General features: G+C 40.5%; 1 protein-coding gene across 3 annotated transcripts in view; it reads left to right on the top strand.

Annotated features, from left to right (window-relative positions):
* Positions 1–23,739, top strand: part of FHIT (fragile histidine triad diadenosine triphosphatase) — a 1,493,687-nt gene that overhangs the window by 442,866 nt on the left and 1,027,082 nt on the right. Inside the window, exon 1 of one of the 3 annotated variants that reach the window (XM_064367282.1) lies at positions 22,594–22,615. The exons of the other annotated variants lie outside the window; for them this stretch is intronic. The gene's annotated coding sequence lies outside the window, so the exon portion shown is untranslated. Of the gene's footprint in view, positions 1–22,593; positions 22,616–23,739 lie in introns of those variants that run through there. 3 annotated transcript variants of the gene reach the window in all.

The following is a 23,739-nucleotide window of genomic DNA, read 5'->3' as shown; positions in this document are numbered from 1 at the left end:
GGCCTGGGGTGGGAATCATCTGCTCTTACCCATGTATGCCCTATCTCCCCTGCTGTCAGTAGCCTTGGAGTTCCCTAGACCTCATTTACGCCATGGATATTAACGTGGCCTTTATCCATGAAACCCAAAGCTTGGGTTAGCTTAATCAGCAGGAATCAGACATGCTCACCTGTGCTGTGCTTTTTAACCTCTGTTGTCATTTGCCTTTGAATCCCTGAGATCTAATTTTCCTTCCTAGGACTTTGACCCAAAGCTTGTAATTCAGTCTGGGACAAAAATGTGTCTCAGAAACGGGGGGAGATGTTGCATGGACTCCTTATCATAAGCCAAATGCTAAAGTGAAGCTGTGGAACTGAGTTCTCCAGCAACAGAGAAGAAATGATGTCTTTCGACACACCCAGATAAGTGGTAGCTGTCGTTCTGCTTGCTAGGATTTGGGTGCATGGTGCTTGGCTTTGGTTAGTTCCCTTGGTCTTGCTTTCCCAAAAAGGAAACCTTCAGGTGATGGATACCCTATTTATTCCATCACCTGGCAGGATTTGCAGGATAATTGCTCAGAGCTAGAATATTGATCCAGATTTCTACATTACCCATCCTTGTACTTTCTGAGCTGCAGCTGGAGATTGCTGATTGGTTCACAGGAGCGAGCAGGGTTAGTCTAAAGTGTAGGTGAAAACTTAGAAACAATGAATGAGTTTAGGATTTTATGACAAATGTATAGTAAATTTTGGAACATAATTTTTCTCTCTACAGTCCTCATTTTTGTTAGAAAAATTATGCTTGGATTGAGTGCTTTGCAAAATAGACTTCATTCTTATATTTGGCATGATTATTTGCATAAAGTGCAGCAAGAATAACTATTTCTACATAGGCCTTTTGGATTGGCATTGATGGAAGTGTTTTCCACAAGGAATCACAGATAAGACCTTTTCAAGCTGACCCCAGCCATGGGTTTGCATCCTCAAATACCTGTAAGTTGGGTGATCCTCTTCTCTTAAGGTCCCAAGATAAACTTAGAGTTGGTGGGCCTGTTAGAAAGTGGCATTCTTTACTGACCACAGGTCAGGAACCCTGTACAGGGACTGCATAGACCAGAGTATGAGAGCAGTTTCCCCATGGGGTTTTTCGTGGCTCTGCAAATTGAGCTTGACTCCTTAAAGGGAAGCATACCCTTCCAGTCAAAGCCTTGATAACATAACTTTCTCCAATTGTGTCCTGTTGAAAAAGAAAAATGGATTCTTACTGCACTGATGCAAACAACTATATTGCCGTAAGAATACTCACAGATAGTTTCCAAATTCTAGAGGAACAAGGCAGAGAGAAACAAACAATGCTTCAAACTTTGTTCATAGGAGTATACCTTACTCAATTATTAAAGGCTGTATTTCAAAATAAGTTTCCTTGACTCTGAAAAACAAAACATGGATTAGCAATATTCCAAGCAAAAGTCAAAAAGGTTGCTTCAGCTTCCTGAGTTCAGTCCATTTGATTAACTCTTGTTTGCTTTATATTCATGAGCATTTCAACTCTTCATGAGTCCTGTACATTTTCCTGTATTTCAATGTCACAATATTCAAAGTTATCAGAAGCCTGTATTTGAGAGCACCTGTCAAAGTCCTATAGCTTCTTATAAATCATCTTTTGAGAAGGATTAAAACAGGACAACAATTATCTGTGAATAGCATAATTTCCAGGGTAGTTACAATTAGAAACACGATTAGCAAAGAAGTTTGGTTATCTCCGTGGTTTCACTAACTTAACATAAAAACTTTAATTATGATTGATAGCATATACTCAGACATTAGAATTTTAGAAATCCCATACAATTTTGGAACACATATTAGTGTTATTTACCCAGATAAAACCTAAAGAAGATTGAGCATCATTTTGGCAATCCCGTGTACCTAAACATGTCAAATTATCCTGTTTGCCTCTCTTTTCTGGACACTTTGGGGGCCCTCTGAAGTATTTGAAAAGCCAGGTGCCAGGGAAGACAATTTTGAAACTGAAGTTTTATTTTGGGAAGGCTGTTAAATGTTCGAGATTTAAAACACTTGATATTATGAAATAGAATTCCAGATGACTGAGGACTAAGCTCTGATTTTATCTTGCCCCAAATCCCATCTAAGGGGTCTGAGGAGTCATGACCTACAAACCATAAATCCTGATCATATGGGTTTAATTTAACCCTGAATATTGTGACTTACTTTCAAATCTGACTGTGGCATAACAAGGAAAAAAATAAAAATGTTTTATCCCAAAATATATTTCCTTGCTATACCTTGAAATTGCCCTGCAACGTCTCTCATGGGGAAAATCCACATTTTATAGAGAATCTGCTTTCCTCTTTGTTTTCCTTCCTTCCTCTTCAGATCCAGGAGATAATCAACTAAGAGTCAGGTACCCTTTTAAGTCTGATAAGAAACATTTTACAACCTGCTCTCTCTGAAGTCTGCTATCTGAGAGCTTCCTCTGTACAATATAATTTGGTCTTCACAATTCTTTATCTTAACCTGAACATTTCCTTTCTATTGATCCCAGGTCTTCAGGTAAACTCAACCATCAACCAGAAAATGTTTAAATTTACCTATACCCTGGAAGCCTCCGCTCTGAGTTGTTCTGCCTTTCCGAACTGAACCAATGTATTTCTTAAATGTACTTGATTGATGTCTCATGACTCCCTAAAATACATAAAACCAAGCTGTACCCTGACCACCTTGGGCACATATTCTCAGGACCTCCTGAGGGCTATGTCACGGGCCATGGTCACTCATATTTGGCTCAGAATGTATCTCTAAAAACATTTTACAGAATTTAACTCCTTTTTGTCCACAGTACCAAAAATTATTTATTTTGTCAAAATGATGACTCAGAAATTTTGAAAAAATAAAAACCTTTTATAATCCTTTCCAAATTTTGCCAATGAGCAGATTAGCGCCTTAGGAAAACCTTGTTAGGCTTTTATTTTAATGCTTAATTTACAAAAAACAACATCTACTACCCTTTGTTGAATATAGTCAGTATGTTCACAGAGAACCTCTTCTGCAAGATAAATTTCCACAATTCTTCCACCACTTCTTGGAATCTTCAGTTTTTCCTAATTTAACTCAAAACAATCCTTAACCCTAGGCAAAATTTTACATTCCCATGCCTTTTTATAAACTTTTACTAAAAAACACATTTTACTGTTATTACATACCTTGCAGATAAGTCTATTTCTAGTGGTTTCAATTAACTCCTAGCAATTTTTAACTGTAAGATAAAACTTGTTAAGTTGCTTTCATTGTGGGCTAACGGCAGGCAGCTTTGCCTTCCTAGTTAAGGGTGTGGTTAGTTCCATATGTCCCTAGGCCTTACCAGTTGTGAAGCCTGCAAGTCAAAATAGTTCTTGAAACTCAAAAAGCAGTTTGTAACCCGAAAACACTTAGCAAACCTTGCATCTGACGTGCATTATTTAGTCCACCTATTTACATATTGATGGTACCTGCTTTTTATTTCTGAAAGATTAAAGTCACGTGAACTGAAAGGTACCAGATTTTATCTTCCCTTTAAAAAATATTAGATTCAAGCACGTGTCTTTCTTTAGGCCAAATTAATTAGAGTTCTCTTGACAGACAATTATGCACAGTACACATATAGGCAGGCAAAAGAAAACCCAGTTGCTGGGGCCCTTTAAGAGACAGGGCTAGGAAACCATGCAGATATTGAATCTGAGAGGGCTTATCCTCTCAGGCAGGATTGCTAAACAAAGCCTTGCCATAATTACCAGTCATGCCCACAGGATGTAAAACAACATGGAGGATTGATTTCACAACCAAAACTTTGCAGAGAATACAGCGATAGTTGTTGTGGAGTAGGGGGGCTACCCTAGTACCACATCTTCTAAAAGAGAAAAAAAAACTTGTAAAAGTTAACTTGCTGATGGGGTAGAGAAGGGGAAAGAAAAGAAACAGTTTAAAAGTGCCTGGGGAAGAACCTCATATTTTTATGCAAGTGGTTCCTCCACCAGGGAGACAAGTTCAAGCTTAATTACTGTCCAATAGAGTTACACCTCTTGGCCAGGGAATGGGAAGGCTGGGGCAGCTGCGAGTTGCTGGGAACCAGCCAGCAGGCTGTGTGCGACCCTTGGGGCCATAAGTCCCAGCCCTGGCATGGAGTGGGGAGCAGTGGGGAGCTGCTGCTTGCCGATCCATCCCAAGAAAGGAAGGAAAAGGCCATGAGGATTACAAAGACTCAGAAGGGAGAGGGAAAAAGAATTCTTGGTTTACATCTCACTTACTGCTTCTTGAGCCCCCACATGGGGCGCCAAAAATGTTGCAGGACTTTTCCTTGGTTCAAGACAGGGTCCTTGTCTGTCCACGGCCATGAAAATTTAGGTTCACAGACCGATAGAGAGGGTGAGCAGGGTGTTATTGGGTGAAAAAGAAGAAAGGGAAAGAGTGAGTCTCTACGTCTTGAGTCCCTGAGAGAGTACTTCCTGCCCACAGCTTGAATCCCAGGTTCCACACAGGAAAAGGAAGGGTCAGACCCCTCCTTGCTGCAAACATTGTGAACTTCCTGAGGCTCTACCTCAGTGCATAGGCCAGTTGGAGGTCTTCTGGGGACCTCCTCTCACCTGGCTGTCTCAGAGGCAGGAGACCTGCATGGCTGTCCCTGCTCCTTCAGTTTTTAACTGATTTTTATAGAGATGTGAGTTTACCATCTGTACTGAGCTTTGGTTTCTTCCTTTATACCAGTGGGCATTCAAACTTTCCTTATTTAAAAGCCAGCATACACTCTATTTATTTCAAATGGTGATCTTACTTAGACGTGTTTAAAAAAAAAAACACTATGAAAGGAGCTGCATTGGTTGAAACAATGTCATGAATCTGGTCTTCAGTGACACAGTTTGGAAACCACTACTCTATAAAGATAGGCATAGTAATACAGTGGTTCCCCATTATCTGCTGTTTCAAAGTTTAGTTACCGGTGGTCAACCTAATCTAAAAATGTTAAATGGAAAATTCCAGAAATAAGCTTTGTAAGTTTTAACATGCATGCCATTCTGAGCAGCACAATAAATCTGAGCTGCCCTGCTCTGCCCTTCCCAGTGTATGAATCCTCCCTTTGTCTTGTGGATCTGTGATGTCTGTGCTGCTTGCCCGTCAGTCACATCGTAGCTAGCTCTGTGATCAGATCCACTGTTGTGTTATCACAGTGCTTATATTCAAGGAACCCTTATTTTACTTACTAATGATTCTAAAGCACAAAAGTGGTGATAGTGGCGTCTACTTTATTATTAGTTATTGTTGTTCATCTGTAACTGTTCCTAATTTATAAATTAAATTTTGGCTGGGCACAGTGGCTCAAGCCTATAATCCCAACACTTTGGGAGGCCAAGGTTGGTGGATCACCTGAGGTCAGGAGTTCAAGACCAGCCTGATCAACATCTTGAAACCCCATCTCTACTAAAAATACAATAATTAGCCAGACGTGATGGCGGGTGACTGTAATCTCAACCACTTTGGAGGCTGAGGCATGAATGCAGGAAGTGGAGGTTACAGTCAGCTGAGATGGTGCCACTCTACTCCAGCTTGAGCAACAAGAATGAAACTCCATATCAAAAAAAAATTAACTCTTATCATAAGTATGTATATATAGGGAAAAAAGAGTATATATAGGGTTTAGGACTATACACAATTTCAGGCATCCACTGGGGTTCTTGGAACATATCCCCTATGCACAAGAGGGAACTACTATATCTTTTCTGCCCAGCTCTCCAGTCTGTTAAGCATCAAATGGAATAAGGCATATGAAACCGTTTTATAAAATTTACTTTGTTCTATTCATTACGATGTCATCATGAAGATAATTTTGCTATTTTCATATCTTCCTTAAGCTAATTCATCAAAGGTGTAACCCCAAATCCAGACTGAAAATTTTAAATTCTTAAAATGAGGAGCCCATCCCGTAGGAATGTTTTAATTCTATAGAAGAACTGAGTTTAGAAACACTTGGAAAAATTCTAATCAAGAAGATGATTAAAGGCAAAACGATGGTGCAGCTTTATAAAAGAAGGTGATATTAAGCCAGAAATTGGACTGGTATTGTTTGGCATTAATTAAACTTATAATAAGTGATAATAATTCCCTTGTAGCTATAGTCTGAGAAACTGTAATCTAGTTCCCAAGTGAATAAACTATAAGGCAAAAGGGCAAATAGTTTAACAAAAGGGAATCAGATGATTATCTTGTAAGCTAGAAGAGCAATGATATTGTAGCTTAATTACACAGCTTGGTAGGAAGCTCTAGTTACAACCAAAGTTTTTTTTTTTTTTTTTTTTTTTAGTAAATAGAGACAGAGTCTGGCTATGTTGCCCAGGCTAGAATGCAGTGGTTATTCACAGGCGTGATCCCACTACTGATCAGCACAGGAGTTTTGACCTGCTCCATTTCCAACCTGGACCAGTTCACCCCTCCTTAGGCAACCTGGTGGTCCCTTGCTCCCGGGAGGTCACCATATTGATTCTGAACTTTGTGTGGACACCTGATCAGCATCACACGCTACAGCCCAGAACTTCTGGGCTCAAGTGATCCTCCCACCTCGGCCTCCCGAGTGGCTGGGACTACAGGCATGTGCCACCACACCTGGTACAACCAAAGTCTCTTAAAGTAGTTTTCTGGTCATTTGCAAGATACCAGAATGGTTTAACTTATGAGAAAAGAGAAGACACAGAAAAACCAGAAATTCTGTAATGGCTCATAAATTGTTGCTGGGGAAAACACCAGGGAAAATGATTTAATATTGGATCATAAAGACTAATGGAATGAACAAGGAATGTTTCATTCGTGATCAAGAAAATTGCAATAACAGGTATCAGATACCCGTATGATCATGGAGATGAAGTCTAGGGAGAGGTTTGGGCTTAATTGGATACAGAGCTAGAAGGTACACTAATAGTTATTCTGAGTTTTGTCCTTGGGATAATTGTTGGGTTTTAACTGTCTTGATGTGTCTTTGATTTTGACCATGACAGTGCAGATTGTAACCCTTAAACTCTATTTTTTTGCCTAGAATATTTGAGTAAAGTCTGACTCTTTGCAGCCTTGAAATTCTATGACCACCCAATGGGTTCTTCCTACCTGCTGCACAAACAGAGACCATGGAATTGCAGTAAAGAAAGAGTATAATTGACAGGCCAACCACACCTTGCCAGTGATGGAGTTATTACTCAAATCAATCTCATGGAAGTCTTGTAGGGTAGGGGACTTTCAAAGTAGTTTGGGGAAAAGGGTAGGGGTGGCTGCACAATGGGAGTTTGCTGCTGATTGGCTGGGTTAGAGATTTAATCATAAGGAGTTGAAGCTGTCCTCCCTGACTGAGTTGCTTCTGGGTAGGGCCAGAGGAGCCATCAGTTGGTGGGTCCAAGTAGAGCCGTGGGTGCCAGACATGAAAAAAACCTAGAACAATATCTCAAAAGGTCAGTTTACAATAGTGGTGTTATCTGCAGGAGTAATTGGGGAAATTGCAAATCTTGTGATCTCCAAAATAACGTCTGGCAATGGTTTATATCTATACCTTAGCAGCATCCAGGCTTCTCTCCTTCCCTTAGGTGGTCCCTCATTAGCTTTACAAAGGCAGTTGAGTTTGGGGGAAGGGTTATTATCATTTAAGATGTAAAGTAAATGTCTCCAAAAGCTAGCCTGGCAGCTTGAATGCTAAAGGCAAGAGGCAGCTAGATCAGATCTCCCCCACTGTCATAATTTTCTCACTGATAAAAATTTTTGCAAAGGCAGTTTCAATTCCCTTATTTTTCCATGACACCACATAGGTAACTTGGTATTCTTATTCTGGTTAGTAAGTTTACCTATTCAGATTTTGATTATGCCTCTATGATGTCAAAAAAATATAGATGAGAAGTGAACAATCTACTTGATCTATCATCTGGATGTTTAATTTCTACCTCAGTGATAATCTGGATGCTTCTGCATATCAGACTATTAATCAAAGTCCTGTGTGCACATCATGGGGGCAAAACCATTCCGAGTTTCAACTGTAACTTTCTTTTTCTTCTGAAGAATGCAGCTTCCAGGCCACAGATAGTCATGGGAGAGTCTAGACATATTTATTGGTTCAGCTTTAGTTTGTAGCAGAAATCTTGGTCAATTGTTGTACACCAACTTTGCTTTTCTCTTTCCAACACTTTTAAGAATCTGTCAGCAGTGCCAGTGCTAATCTGCTGTTGTCTGGATTGGGCCCTCCTCTGAGTTTCCTGCAGAAAACAGCCAAAATTGTGTCTGCAGATTTTCAGCTTGATGACATCTTGGCTTAATAAAAATTCTTGAAGAAGAGAAAGTGAATTTTTTTTAATTTCCAGGCTGGTAAAAATGAACAATTTTGCATAAGAAATAAATCCTTAGCATTAAGATAAATGAGAAGCACTACTGATGTGAAACTAAGTTTGCTTTGACATAAATAAGGGGGCTAAGTAGGATTCTATGGGAATTCACACACTGAATCTAAATCTTTTTTTTAATTACTGCATCAAGAAATGTGCTTTTTTTCCCCTCCTATAAGATGACTATTTAAATACTTTCCTGTAGCACTTTTTAAATGACTGTATTCAGTGGTCTAGCTTGCCCCGTGCTCTTAAACTGGAAGCTTGACAAGGCACTGAGAACCCCCTCTCAGGGGTTAGGCTGTAGAGGCCTCAACATGACCGAGTTACACAGTCACTGATCAACATGGGGAATGGGATAATTCCTGGCATTCTTGCCTGCTTTAACATGCAGACCACTCAGTTCCTGTTTTGAAATTGCTATGACAGATTGTTAACACTTTGGAGGAGTTTTCGGAAAGACAGTATTGATATGCAAAGTGTAACCCAAAAAAGCAGACAAAATGATTGTTGAACAGTGAGATAGAGAGAGAGAGATAAATATTACATTCAAAGCATTGGTGTGTCTAGGGATGTGCTTCCAAGTTGAAAGATAGATGAAGAGCTAGGCTTTTCACTTAGCCAAAGATGTTGCCATGTTCACTGACAGAAAAGAATATTTCATACAATAAATAGGCTAGCCTTAGGCTAAGAAAATTGAGTTGGAAAAGGAATGCAGGTGGGATTCTGGAAATAAGAGTCAGTTTCATTCACTGCTTATGGCTTAGAGGTAAAGAAGTAGGTTGCAGATTCCACCGAAAAAATATTGCTAGAGTTTCCTGAGAGGAAACTGTTAGGTTGTGAATGGTTAAAACAATCTTTGCCTGGATATTGGAAGTGGGAAAAGGAAAATAGGGTCAGGAGCATTAGTTGCAAACAATAGAATGGGCTCTAATTTCAATAGAGAAGAAATTTATTAAAGGATATGGGACATTTCAAAGAATCATTGGTAGTCCCAGAGAAATAGGCTTGAGGCTAAGCTTTTGGGAACAATGCCCAAAACCTTGTTGTAGAACTGGCCTGGTGAGAAAACAGCTATTGACAGGCTGTTAACTGCAGAACATTTTCTTAGAACTGGGCTCATGAGGAAATTGTCACCATTTACTCACTGGATACCACAATGTTTTCCTGACTGTAACATCTAGGTTGCCAAGGATTTAATTTTATTGCAATTTCTCCTGACACCCCCAAATCTGGATACCTTTCCCACTGCCTATACTGGAAAAATGAATGTCCACACATAGCCTGTTTTTCCTCATGGCTCACTTCCATACTGAAGTCTTGTGTGACCTGAGAAGTGGAGGGTAGACCGCATACCACTCCTTAGCTGCAAAGGAGACTGAGGATGTGAGTTTTCTGGAATTTCCTTTGAAAACCATTATAATAAGTAAGAATATCCAGAGGATATTGGGCAGCCATGCAAGACACATTTCACTCTGATCCCTTTCTTGGTACCAAATATCTATGATACTCCCTTTTTCCATGTTTCGACTTTCAAGTTATAATATCTTGCTCTAACATACTGCAACTTTCCATTGAACAAATAGTCCCTCAGTAATCCCATCTAGGACACCCTCAATGCTTCTCCTCATTTGGGGTTGTTGGAGTCTAACCCATTACCATGGTACCTAGCAGTAGCAGGAATGCTCCAGAGGATTTACCTGCATGCTACATGTTCTTTGTGGCCTCCATTGCTGAGCAGAGACCTCATTTCCCAACTGATAATCAAGACTAATGACTCCTGCCAACACAATAACTCCCCTTTTACTCAGTTTGAGTGGGGTATGAGGTGTCCAAAATGTCCACTGGACGGATTCAGCTTCCAATTCCATAGAAACACTGTTGCATCTACTAAAGCAAGCTAAACATGGCCTGAAAAGGACTCTCTACTTCTGTGTTTGAGTCCTTGTGGATGAACTGTAACCTAGCTTAATAGACAAAATTGAAAACCTAACTTCATAGTATGCATCTGTAACAATAACTGAGTGTTGGCCAATCCCAGCAGCCATACTTCAACCACACATAGACTGCTAACTGTTCAAACTGTGTTCAAATAAGGCAAACGCTGAGCTGTAACCAGTCTCACTGTTCCTGTACCTCAATTCTGATTCCTGTACATCACTTTACCTTTTTTGGTCTTTAAATTTGTTCAGAACATGAGGCACCCTGGAGTCTCTGTGAATCTGCTGTGGTTCTGAGGGCTGCCCAATTCGCGACTCGTTCATTGCTCAATTAAAGTCCTTTGAATTTAATCTGGCTGAAGTTTTTCTTTTATCACATCTGTTGTTGGAAGCATTTTTCACTTGAGTTACTAAGACCTCTACAACAGCAGATCTCAAAGTTGCTGGTAAGGAAAGCAAACATTTTATGAGTAATTTGTTCTGAGTAATAGCGAAAGGCACTGCTCTCTCTTCTACCCTTTGACCCCTGGACCCATATATTCTTGGTATGGGAAAATAGCACTATAATTAGTCACTAGTTAAGAGAACATACTGCAGCCTGTAGGCTATTTCTTTCGCTTTTCTGGGTGTTGTCTTTTACCTGGCACCACAGCTGCGTTATTAACTGGCCATTCCACTATTGAGGATGGGGTATGAATCCCATGAGCACCAACTAATTGTTTTACTTTTTAATATATGTACATATAAAATAAGTTTCTTGGTCAAGAAGGTTCTGTGGGAGACCATCAAGGTGAATCAAACATTTAAGTTTGTTCGCAGAAGCCTGTCAAAGAGGAGGAGAATTCATATTGAGTATATGTCTTTTTTTTTTTTGAGACAGAGTTTCGTTCTTGTTACCCAGGCTGGAGTGCAATGGCGCGATCTTGGCTCACCGCAACCTCCGCCTCCTGGGTTCAGGCAATTCTCCTGCCTCAGCCTCCTGAGTAGCTGGGATTACAGGCACGTGCCACCATGCCCAGCTAATTTTTGTATTTTTAGTAGAGACAGGGTTTCACCATGTTGACCAGGATGGTCTCGATCTCTTGACCTCGTGATCCACCCGCCTCGGCCTCCCAAAGTGCTGGGATTACAGGCGTGAGCCGCCGCGCCTGGCCGAGTATATGTCTTTTACAAGAAGGATACATTTTCATCTCCTCTATGATAGATGGGGTTCATATAAACAGCATGCTTCCAGGTGCCTGGAAGGTCCAGTCAGGGTACTTTTCTGTGTCTTTGATTCAGGATTGGTATATTAATCAGGCGGGTTGCAGGGCAGTTTTCCTCTATACAGAGAATCTGGGAGCAATCTGGCATTCTCTGACCTCATCACTTGGTGTGCAGGTCAGGAGGTATGCCTTGCCAGGGCCCCTCACAGGATGACAGATTTCTGTCTCCTCATAGCCCATTGGCTAACATTAGTCACATGGCCTCACCTTACCACGAAAGGTTGAGGAAATGCGGGAGAGCACATTGGTATTCACTGAATCCAAAGGTAACAGTCCAACAGAGCTCCTTATTGATGTTTCTAGCAAGTGGTACATTTGGGAGTGGCAGGCGCCAGAACTGGTGAAGTCCTTATTGGTTACCCCATGCAAACTTCTGTCTTTGGCCACCCTAGCTACTAAATAGCTTTTATGAGTGTGCTGATTAAGCTCAGTTGGCAGGGAAAGAAGCCTTGCCTCCCTAGTTACTGAGTGCCTTCTCCACAGTGGGGACGTTCTAGCCTACATTCACATAGACAGATATTTTCACACTCTGGTAAAAGTTTGAGAAGCTTTCCTATATATTTGTTTCCTTCCCTTTCAATCTTCCCCTCTGTTTTCTTCCTAATGCCTCATTCATGAGCCCATGAATTAATGTGGAACGATACCTCAGGTCAACTATTTTTCCAGGCAGCGTTGACCACAAGAAGTAATTATTTGAAGTTCTGCCCACTAATGGGATTTTTCTTCTTCAGTGTCCTTTAGGGCTACTCACCTTGAGTGGGTTGTCATATTCAGGGTCCACTTCTGGCTGGTGCTAGCTTATTGTGAAGTGTTATCTGTAAAGTAGGCTTTATTTTTTTCCTTCTTCTGGTGACTACATAAAAAATACCCCATAAAGCCTTAGGTTTGGGTTCAAAAAGCGATAGCGGGAGTAAACCTAATAGTACAATCCCATGTAATGTACTTTCCCTTGATACAGACAAGCTGCTGCTGGGTCACCCAATGTAGTACATAGTGGATAAAACAACACCCAATTCAGGTTGGGCAGCTCAGGCCACACAGTACCCTGGTGTCCTGTCATCAAACATTCTGTCTCTTGCTGGAGCCCAATAGAACAAGAGTTGCTTAACAAGAGGGAAAACCTTTCTTCGACTCTAATCTAGAGCTTGCCAAAGCCTCTTTATTCTGTTCAGAAGCCGCAGACACTTTGATAAACATCTGATCATCTATCATGTGAAGATACCAAATTTTGTTCATCTGTTTCTCTGTTAGTGGACATTTTTAATAGGTTAACAATAGATTCTCTCTCTAGGATACATAACTAGAATTGAGAGCCACTAGGTTTTCAGAGTAATAGTCTGGATCAGAATCTCACTTCCATCACATACCAGGCCCCTGATCATAGAAGACAAATGAACAAATTCTCTAAACCTTGATTTCCTTATGGAGGAAGATGGGAAATATAATAGAATTTCCTACTTCATAGAACTGATTTAAGAATTAAATAAAATATTGTTAGCAAAGACCCACAGTATCGGCTTGCTGTCTACATGGTCATCATTGCGGTGTCTTCGTTACCCTCTCTGTTCTTATAAACTGTAGTAGACAAATATAGTCTCCATTAAGACAACATACAGATTCGCTTGCCTTTTTGTTGAAATACTATTTACTTTTTATATTAAAATGCTATCATTAGTCCTTATTTTATCTTTAAAATGCCTGTTATTTGTCTATTTTTTTTTTTTTTTTTTTTTTTTTGAGACGGAGTTTTGCTCTTGATACCCAGGCTGGAGTGCAATGGCGCGATCTCAGCTCACCGCAACCTCCGCCTCCTGGGTTCAGGCAATTCTCCTGCCTCAGCCTCCTGAGTAGCTGGGATTACAGGCACGTGCCACCGTGCCCAGCTAATTTTTTGTATTAGTAGAGACGGGGTTTCACCATGTTGACCAGGATGGTCTCGATCTCTTGACCTCGTGATCCACCCGCCTCGGCCTCCCAAAGTGCTGGGATTATAGGCGTGAGCCACCGCGCCCGGCCCTATTTGTCTATTTTTTAAGCTAATGATAGAATTTCTGTTAACATTTGTAGGCTCATCTCAAGATGTAAGTTTTGCAAGGCAAACGAGTCAGTGATGAGTTAGATGTGGGAAATGCAAGAGTAAAGAATTCAAGTTGATATAATTTAGCATTAGGATGAGCATGAAAAATGTCCAAAAGGAGACGGAGCATGCCACATTCCAAAAGGTATTTGGGCCATGGATTGTTTTTACAAGGGTCACTTTCATTCTAAGGAATACAATTTTAGAAACACTACACTAAACTGTGACTTCTTCAGGGATAAGGATCTTGTCTTACTTATCTCTATGTTCCTACTACCTACCCAGTACCTGGCATATACTAACATGTATTGACTTGATCAACGTGATGTGGGGAGAAAGATGCGTTTTCAACTTCAGTTTCTGTCATCATCTCAATATTGTAGGCAGAACATGATATCTGGAGGTAGATGTGGCCTTGAGACTCCTCTACCATTTGAAAAGCCTCATATGTTAAAGTGCTAACGTCTGGTTTTTGATTTTTTTTTTTTTTGAGACAACAGAATTCTTAGGGAAAAAAATCTGTTGAGATGTTATAGGAGAAAATTATTCGGGTATGGATATTCCCGATCTTCACTATTTTTCTAGCTTCTATACAGGAAGAATTTGAGCTTCCTGGGTAAACTCCCAGGTTCTCCCCAAAGTAAAGAAAACAGAAACCAAAGTAAAGAAATAAAGAGTCTGTGTTGAAGTACATAATCAAGAGTGGAGAGATAGAGAGAGAGAGAGAGCAAGACAGGCTGCCCGGATCGGGTGTCGGAGCCACTGGAGAAGGACCAGGACGGAGAGTGCTCCTGAGTCAGCTCTCAACCACATGAAGAATTTTCAGAAAGGCAGCAATGAGGAGAGAATAATTTTATGGTATTCTTAATGCATTAAGAATAGACCTCTCCTTTTTATAATTTTTTATGTGTCCAAGTGTATTAGTCAGGGTTCTCCAGAGGGACAGAAGTTGTAGGATAAATGTATGTATATATATGAGGGAGTTTATTAGGAAGAGTTGGCTCACACCATTACAAGGTAACGTCCCAGGACAGGCCATCTGCAGACGGAGAAAGAGAGAAGCTGGTAGTGGCTCAGTCTGAAAGTCTCAAGCCAGGGACGCTGACAGTGCAGGCTTCAGACTGTGGCCAAAGTCTCAAGCCACTGGAGTCTGATGTCCAAGAATGGGAGGGATGGGAAGAAGAATCCAGCATGGGAGAAAGAAGGCATCAGAAGACACAGCCAGCTTATCCCACCTTCTTCCACCTGCTTTTTTTCTACCTGCACTGGTAGCCGATTGGATGGTGCCCACTACACTGAGGGTGGGTCTTTCTCTCCAGTCCACTGACTCAAATGTCGATCTCCTCTGGCAGCATCCTCACAGACATACCCAGAAGCAATATTCCACCAGCCATCAAGGCATCCTTCAATCCAATCTAGTTGAAACCTAATATTAACCATCACACCAAGTAAACCTGTAAAGAACTTCCTAGATCCCTGATTACATTTCTCTCTGTGACAAGGTACCATGACTAGATCATATGGATCCCCAAGAATTTTAGTGAAAGTATATTTGATTCACCTTTTTTTCTGGTTTCCCCCAAACTTTACCCACTGTTGTCACACCCCAGCCAACATTGGTGGGCTCCCAATCATTTTAGATGAAATGCGTCTTTCTGTTTAAAGCACTGATACTCACTTTTGTTTGAAAGAAAGCTTGGTTCACATTTTGAACATCTATGATTCTGTGGCAAATTCCCTTTTGAGAAGGTCCAGTCTCTTGGTGTCTAAACTTCCTGAACTTCCTTTTGCTAATGTAGCAGAAAAGACCCTTGAGATTTCCTCATGATTTCCAAGGTAACATCATTCTAGGAGGTATCGCTTTTAGTGCTGCCCCTTACTTGATGAGAGGTCACTGGTGCTGGTTTTGACAGCATGTTTAGAAGGCTTTTTGTTTCAATTTCCTGGGAACTGCCATGCCCAGTGCCAGTCTTTTGTCTTTGAGCTTCAAATCTTGTGGTTCCTCTTTTTGGCTTATGACATCCACTCATCTAACCAGCTGAGAGAAGAGACATTAAGATCTGTTTCTCTGACACCAGTGCCATTGAGGCAAATATCTTGATGGCTTGCCTAGCTTATGAAAGGCACACGCTTCCATCTGAAAAATCCTGGTTTCAATGCGAAATACACAATGCAATGTATTACCTCTATTTGTACTTTCTTTGGTTTCAGGTTATGAATATGATCTTAAAAAAATATATATATATATAAACATGTTATTTATAAAACATGTATTTGTATATTTATGTATTAATTATATGTAATTATATTAATTATGTTATATATTAACATATTAATATATCAATAATCTCATCCTAGGTTTTTTTCTTAATACCCCCTTGCTCTTTACTTCTCATAAATATCTTGCAGAGTGAGTCAAAATATGCATTTGTTATTTCTAAAGAATGAAATTGAGTATCCTGAGATTTATAAATAGAAAGTTACGGAAGGGTTAAGGTGAAACTTTTCTTCGTATTTTTTCCTGGGCATTCCTCTTGGCTACTCCAGGTTTGCATTGCCACCGCTTAGTAGCAATGAATGTTAAATGAGCTTTTGCCTTGCAGTCCACTGTTCCATTGCTAATGCAGTCCATCCACCTCCCCACTTTCCCATCCACCTACAACCGAGGAAATCCTGTTTCATGATGAAATTGACCCTTTGGGCTTTGTTTCTGAAAGGCAGCCTGGGAGTTTTCTGCATCCTTGACTAGACTATTATAAAACCATTTTGGCAGATGCAATTACAGTGTGTCTAGTATATGTGTGTGCATGTGTGTGTGTGTGCATTTTCCTACCCAGAAAGGACAGTTTTACCCTGAGGAATTGATAGCATGCCCCATCAACTCCAAGTCCCTCAGGAACAGTGGGAGTGACAGGCGAGGGAGCACTACATAATGGAAAATGTACCACGTTAGGTTTTCCAATCCCCCTTGTACCGCTCATTTGCTGTGTGACCTTGAGCAACTTAGTTAACCTCTCTAGGGCTCAGTTCTTTCACCTGTAAAATGGAGTTAATAATACCTGCCCCTCTTAACTCAGCGGGCTATAGCGAAAACAAAATGAGACCATGGATGTATGGGCAGTTTGAAACAAATGAACTCAGCTTTTTACAGATAAACTTCAGGGTGCCTGACAGAAGGGATGTCTTTATCTGAAGTAAAAAGCAGTGTTAGCCAGAGTAGCTGATATGAAACAGTCTTCCACTTCATTTCAAATTAAAATGTTATCCTGCACAAGAGAGCTAACAGCCTTGTGGTATGAGAATCTCGTTTTGTGTATATGCTGAGCAATGTGTGTATACTGTTTTTCCTGATGTAAAGGTTCCTTGATCACACTCCAAGTTTGTAGTAGCAAATACATTATTAAAGAACACAGCTCATCGCCATGTGTTGATGGGTATGTACATACATGGGCTTTAGAATATGGGTTTGAACCCTGGATTTGCCACTTGGGTACATACATGGGCTTCAGATTGGGTATATACATACTTGGGTACATACATTTGCCTGATGGGTACATACATGGGCTTCAGATCTGGGTTTGAACCCTGGATTTGCCACTTACTAGCTATGTGTCCTGGGACAAGTTTTCACCCATATGCAAAATGGGCACCAATATAGTACCTACCTTCACAGGGTACAGTTAATGCATTGAATTGCTTCACATGTTGCCTGCTACATAGTAACTCAATAAATGCTAGGTTTAGTAGGTGTCGGTAGCTATGGGATGGAGGTGGTCGAGTGTTTTCCTCTTCATGTGTTTTTGAACTTTCAAATGATCTGTAATAACTTTTTATGGTCAGATTTAAAGAATATTATTATTTTAAGTGAATGCAATCATAATTGGCATAGTAAACCCATTATGACACATGACAATGATTCCTATCATTTGAAATGGGCTTTGTAACTTAACACAGCATAGCACTTTTACACATTCTGTCTCATGTATAAGCAAACAAGCCTATGGAGTCAGGAATGCTCATATTCCTATTTTGCAGATCTGGAGACTGAGGGTCCCAAAGACACCTACACTTATGAAGTGGTAGATCTTGTGAAGATCTTATGGAGCTTATGAAGTGGTAGATCTCAGATGCGTCAGAGAGAACTGCAGTTTCAGTCAACAGAAACCTAGTTAGAACGGTGTAGTACTATAGCAGTCGGGGTTTTCCAGAGAGAGGGAAGATTGATTTTAAAGCATTCACTCACATGATTATAGAGGCTGAGAAGTCCAAAAATCTGCAGGGTAGGCCAACAGAATAAATACTCAAGGAACAGTTGATACTGCAGCTCAAGTCCAAAAGCAGTCTGCTGGCAAAATTTCCTCTTCCCTGGGGGAGGCTACTCTTGTTTTTTTTAAGACTGTCAACTGATTGGATGAGGCTCTCTCACAGTATGGAGGGTAATCTGCTTTACTCAAAGTCTACTGATTTAATGGTGAATCTCGTCTAAAAATTACCTTCACAGTAACATCCACATATGTTTGAACAAGTATCTGGATACCATGACAGCTAAAATTAGCCATCACATACTGCTAGACCAAGGAGAGGTTTATTGTCCCAAGATGCCTCAAGGAGTTGAAAGTGCCACTAGGGCCCAGCTCCTATTTTTTTTTTTGCTTGGTTTTGCCTTGCCATGGGACTTTTGTCCTCATAGGCTACAAACTGTCTGCTCCATCCCTGGGAATCACAGGCATATCACAGGCAGAAGAAAGAGGGATGGGTCATGGACAAAAGGCAAAAGCTAACAAATTGTGTTTTCTGAGTCTTCGCTTTTCAGCAGACTCTCTTGGAAGCCCTGCCTATCAAATTCTTATTGATCTTATTGATCAGCCAATATGTTTTTGATCACTCCTAGATGCAAGGGAGGTTAAGAAGCTGATTATTTTTTATCTAAGTTACTCCAAAAAACAAAAAAAAAAACCAAAAAACAAATAAATAAAAGAAGGAGAGAAAAAATCAGAGCAAGAAGGAGAAAATAATTGGGTAGGCGGGTGGTAGCATCATCCATACCAGGTGTTTCGATGCTACATCATTTGTGTTTTGCACCACACCAAATTGCTTACCATACACACATGGAGGTGTCTAGCCTTGATTCGACTGTCCTTTGTGTTAATTACTGAGGTCTCTGGATATATGAATTGAATCCAGGATCAAAATGAAACCACCTGTGATTTAATGGAAACCCGTAGCAAACAAAGGAGAAATTTGCTAGATATTACTTTTTCTTTTCTGACTCCTTATGGCCTAAGTGGAGAAACTTTTCATTTTAAGCTGACAGGAGCAGCAAAAAATGAAAATAAGGATGAGATGTGAGGGGAGGGAGCAGGCATTAGTAAATGTTTGTATAGTTGATATATTATGTGGGCCAATTGATTTTTCAAAACTTGTTTGAATTATTTAATATGTTCTGGCTACAGGGCATGAAGCAGTCTGTCTCACTATCATTGCCACAGTTTGTGTTTAAAGCTGAAAGGGAGACATCTGTAGCATTGGTCTTTTGTGGTGCCTAGGAATGAATAAAAAAAGAAATGGAAGAAAATACTATCAGTTTGTTTTAGAACATCTATGTTGATAATTGCTCGATTTTGTTCTTTTTTGAAATCAGACATTCAAAAGGTCTTCTTTATATTTGCAAGTGAATATTTCAAAAGCCATTTAGTGAAAACTCATTTGGAATGTAAATAGAAACGATGTGTCACATTATTGAAATGTGATCAGAACGGTGTCTGTTTTTAAATTTTGCTCATGAAGAGCAATATAAAGAAAGAAAGAATTTTTTATCTGTCGCTCTCTCTGAGACATGCATGTGCTCATACACACATTCACTCATACATGTGTAGCACCAGATTCTGTCTGTGTTATCTTGTTACATTTCATATTCCTTTCTTTATATCACTGTGAAACTACTTTGTTGTATAATTTCCACGTAGCTCTTTTGGAATTTTTGCAATTCTAATTCTTGCAGGTTATTGCATTACAAAAGAGTAGCAGGAAAGTGTGTTTGTATGGCAGGACATTTTACATTTTAATGCAGGACTCATTAGTCTTTCCCCCCACCTTCTTCTGGTTATATCTAGGAGCTGGGCTTTTATATACCAGGGATAATTTATAAGAAAGCTATTAAAAGTAGGGTTTCAGATTTATTTTTCACATCCTCAGAGCCTGACAGGCTAAATGAGAAAGAGTCTAAAATAAAGATCATTTCCATATATTTGAATGTTGTTGTGTTGGTTGCGCCCTCAAGTCTATAGGGGACAGTCAGGTACTCACTTTCACTTAAGTTCACTTCACTTTCATTCCTAGCAACTGCCACGTACATTCTCCCTAGCCAGAACCAAATGAAGATCTCTTATGGTAGCTTGAGAACACTACTAAATGCAACATTTAGAATTTCCTCATAATTTCAGGTTGCCATGTCTTCTGTATTTTCCTTACTTGAATATCTTGCTTTTTTCTTTTTAGCTTAGATTAATATTACTATCTTTCATTAATATTGGTAGGATTTGTGGATTCACATGAAAGGCAGTTTAGAGTCCAACACTGCTCAGCAAGCCTACCATGTGACCCTAATCCATCCACTTGCCCTGGATGACTATTTCCCACTCTTTTTTTCTCAGATTTCCAATAGTTCCTTTCTGCTGGTGCTGCTATGTGGATACCCTTACTTCCTGTTTTACTGAACAAAGCTCAGTCAGGAGGAAACCTCCATGTGCTCTCACTAGCCTACCTGCTCCTAGACTGTGTGTTCTCTGAACTGTTCTGCTTCCACCCACAGCCTTCACGGTGCCCTGAACCTCAACATTTGCCTACCAAAACACTTGGTTTCTGCAATTATCTGTTCTCCCCTGCGTCCTCTGAGTCCCTCTCTCTGCTAGACAATTGTGAGAGGATATGAAGATGCTGTAGTATCTCTAAACTAAAGAGATGAAAGAAAGAAAAGAAAAGGGATAAGGAACAAAGGAAGAAGGAGAAAGAAAGGGAAAGAAAAAGAAAGAGGGAAAGAAAAGAAAGAGAATAAGAGGGAAAAAAGAAAGATGACAGAAGGAAAAAGGAAGAAAGGCAGGCAGACAGGAAGAAAGGAAAAAAGGAAAGCAGGAAGGAAGGAAGAAGGGAGGGAAAAGAAAGAAGCCGGCATAATACATTCCAGCTTCCACATTTCTCTGCTTCCCATTTACAGCAAAGAACATTGGGAGAGTTGCCTGCACATGTGCTCCCCATCCGACTTTAATCCCCACCACTTCTCAGAATGCTCTTGCCTGGGTTATCCGTGGCCCCTTGGTTGCCAAATCCATTGTTCTACTCACTTCTATTCTTACTTGATCTATCAGCAGTACATGACACAGTTGATCACTTCCTCCTTTGTGACATACTCTTCTTTCAGTTGGCTTTGGGGATACCACACCCTCTTGGTTTCCCCTCTTACCACACTGGCCTTTTTGGTCTCCTTTGCTGGTCATCATCCTCTTTCTGACCTGTCAATCTGTAATGACTCAGGGCTCCATCCTTAAAAACTTGTCTCTTTATGCTCTCCCCACTTCCTAGAAAATCCCATCCACTGTCAAGGATAAATACTGATGTTTTCCAAATCTCTATCTTTAGCTTAGACCTCTTCTTTCAACTCTAGACTTCAGTTATCCATCCGATGCCTACTCATCTTCCCTTGGATATTTAAAGGACATATCAAATATAAATGCTACCATCCTGGTCTAAGCCACCATCTTTGCTGTAGACTTCTGCATAAGTGTCCTCTATTTCTATCCTTGTCACCTTATTTGCAATACAGTACCCAGAATGATCCTCTTGAACCTAAATCAATTCCTATCACTAGTCTATTTAAAATCCTAAAAGCTTATTGTCTCGAAATAGAAGCCAAGGTTCTGAGGCTATTAATCTTGTCCCTCCTGTCTCCCTGATTGCATAGGCTGCCGATGTCCTCCTTCCTCTGCTCCAGCTGCACTGGCCTTTTACTAGTTCTCAAAAGAGCCATTCACACCTTGGCATCTCATGATTTCTACCCACGGAACATGCTTGCCCTGGACATTGCCGTAGCTTGCTTCATCTTTTCCTTTAGATCTCTGCTCAAATATCACCTTTTAAGAAAGGTCTACTCTCTCTTTTATAAATCACCAGTCCTGTTGCTAATCTCCCACTCTATTCCTCTTAACTGTTTCTTATAAGCACATGAGATATTGTTGACTTGTTTATTTTCTGATTCTCCTCTAGAATGTAAGCTCCAGGAGAGTAGGCATTTTGTTTTTTGATCTCTTCTCTATGTCTAGTTCATAAAATAGTGCCTTGCAAGTAGCAGGCACTCAATAAACATTGATTTAATAAATGAAACATGAAATGAGAAATATAAGTCTAAAATTTTAAGCAGCAGCTCTTGTAATTGGCCTGAAATCAAATATTGACGACCACTGATGTTTATTTTATTTTCTGAATCCACACACCCATGATTTGGCATTTTGCCTCTTTGGTGAATTTGTTGCTTCTCCTAAAAAGGTAAAAGGGTGTAAGATTTCTTGATAACCTTTTGAGTTATATGAATTCAAGCTAAACAGAATGTTAATCAAGGATCACAGTAACTGAACTTGTCAAAATAGTATCTTGCCTTTCTCTTCCTGTGTCAGTCAGCCCCACAGGAAACAGATGGCACCCACACGTTGGGTAATTTGATTAGGATTTAACAAAGGTAGCATTTTCAAACCACAAGGCAGAGTGCAGTACCCTGGGTCTAGCAGCAGCGTGTTCTGATGCTACCCTACACCTGAAGGGTAAAAGGGAGGGAAGGGGCAAGGAGAGGGAAGGTAATTGGAACCTGAGGGAGAGCTGTGTGAGAGGCCCCTTGGTAGAGGCCACCTGCAGGACCAGCAGCCTGGGTGGAGGGATACTACCAAACTGTGAGAAACTCTGCTTGGAGGTAAGAAGGTGTGGAGGGAATAATATCCTAAGTTCTTTCTCCTCCCTTCTTCTCGTCTCTGGCTGGGGTTTCCCATTGCCCGAGCTAACTGGAAGCCAGACAGCCCTGGGCTGTACTCCATATAAGCCAGCTTTTGAGACAGGTAACAGGTGAGGAAAGGGTGGAGGACAGATCCAGAGGGTAATGGCAGATATCCAGCAGGACGTCCAAGTGCTGTCTTCCAAACTCCAGACTAGTCTTTGACTTCTATGCGAGTCTCTTCTCATCCATCCATTCTTCACATGGCAGCCAAAATAAAACCACCAATTTGTTCATGTTGGTCCCTTGTTGAAGACTGAATCCTTCAACAGCTTTCTATTGTGCTTACAATTAAATCTAAACCCACTCTACTGGTATACAAGACCCATGAGGGGCTGACTGGTTCCTACCCACCTCTTCCCTGAAGCTTATACTACACAAGCCCACCCTGGTAGCTGCACCAACTCACAGTGGCTGCCACTTCCCAGAATGAGCTCAGCTCATTGTCCTCACCAGCTCTTAGCATACTCCTACCTCTCTGCCTGCAACACCCTTTCCTCAACCTTCGTCGTGCTCGACTCCTCATTTAGACACCATCACCTAAGGAGGCCCTCCCTGTCCTCTGTGTCTAAAGGAAGTTTTCCGTTCATTCTCTATCAGAAAATAATTCCTTCGCAGCATTTATCACAAACCATAGATGGCTTCCCCTTCTCTCTCAGTCTCTCTCCATTGCTTTGTTCAATCTGAACTGTAAACAAAACAAAGTAAGTTTCTTCCAGGCATGGGCCTTCTTTGTCTTGTTCACTCTCTGATCCTCAGACTTCAGAACAATGTCTGGGCTAGGTGGTTTCTCAATAAATATTGGGTGATTGAGTAAACAAACATTGTTTTCAATGAAAACATCTTCCCATTTATACAGTAGTGAAAAAAATAGCTTACTTGAAGGCTATCTTGAATTTATCTAAATTTCTATCTCTCTAGTATTTGGGAGATCTCAAATATATTAACAATGCATATTTAAAGTATACTTACTAATGACAGGGCTGATTTTCTACAGCTCTGGCTGATTGTGTGTGTGTGTGTGTGTGTGGTCTTGTATGCCTTTA

The sequence above is a fragment of the Aotus nancymaae genome, unplaced genomic scaffold (genome assembly GCF_030222135.1).
Source record: "Aotus nancymaae isolate 86718 unplaced genomic scaffold, 86718_ANA_hifiasm-v0.15.2.pri h1tg000067l, whole genome shotgun sequence".
NCBI lineage: Eukaryota > Metazoa > Chordata > Mammalia > Primates > Aotidae > Aotus > Aotus nancymaae.
This window is presented reverse-complemented; position numbering and strand designations above follow the sequence as displayed.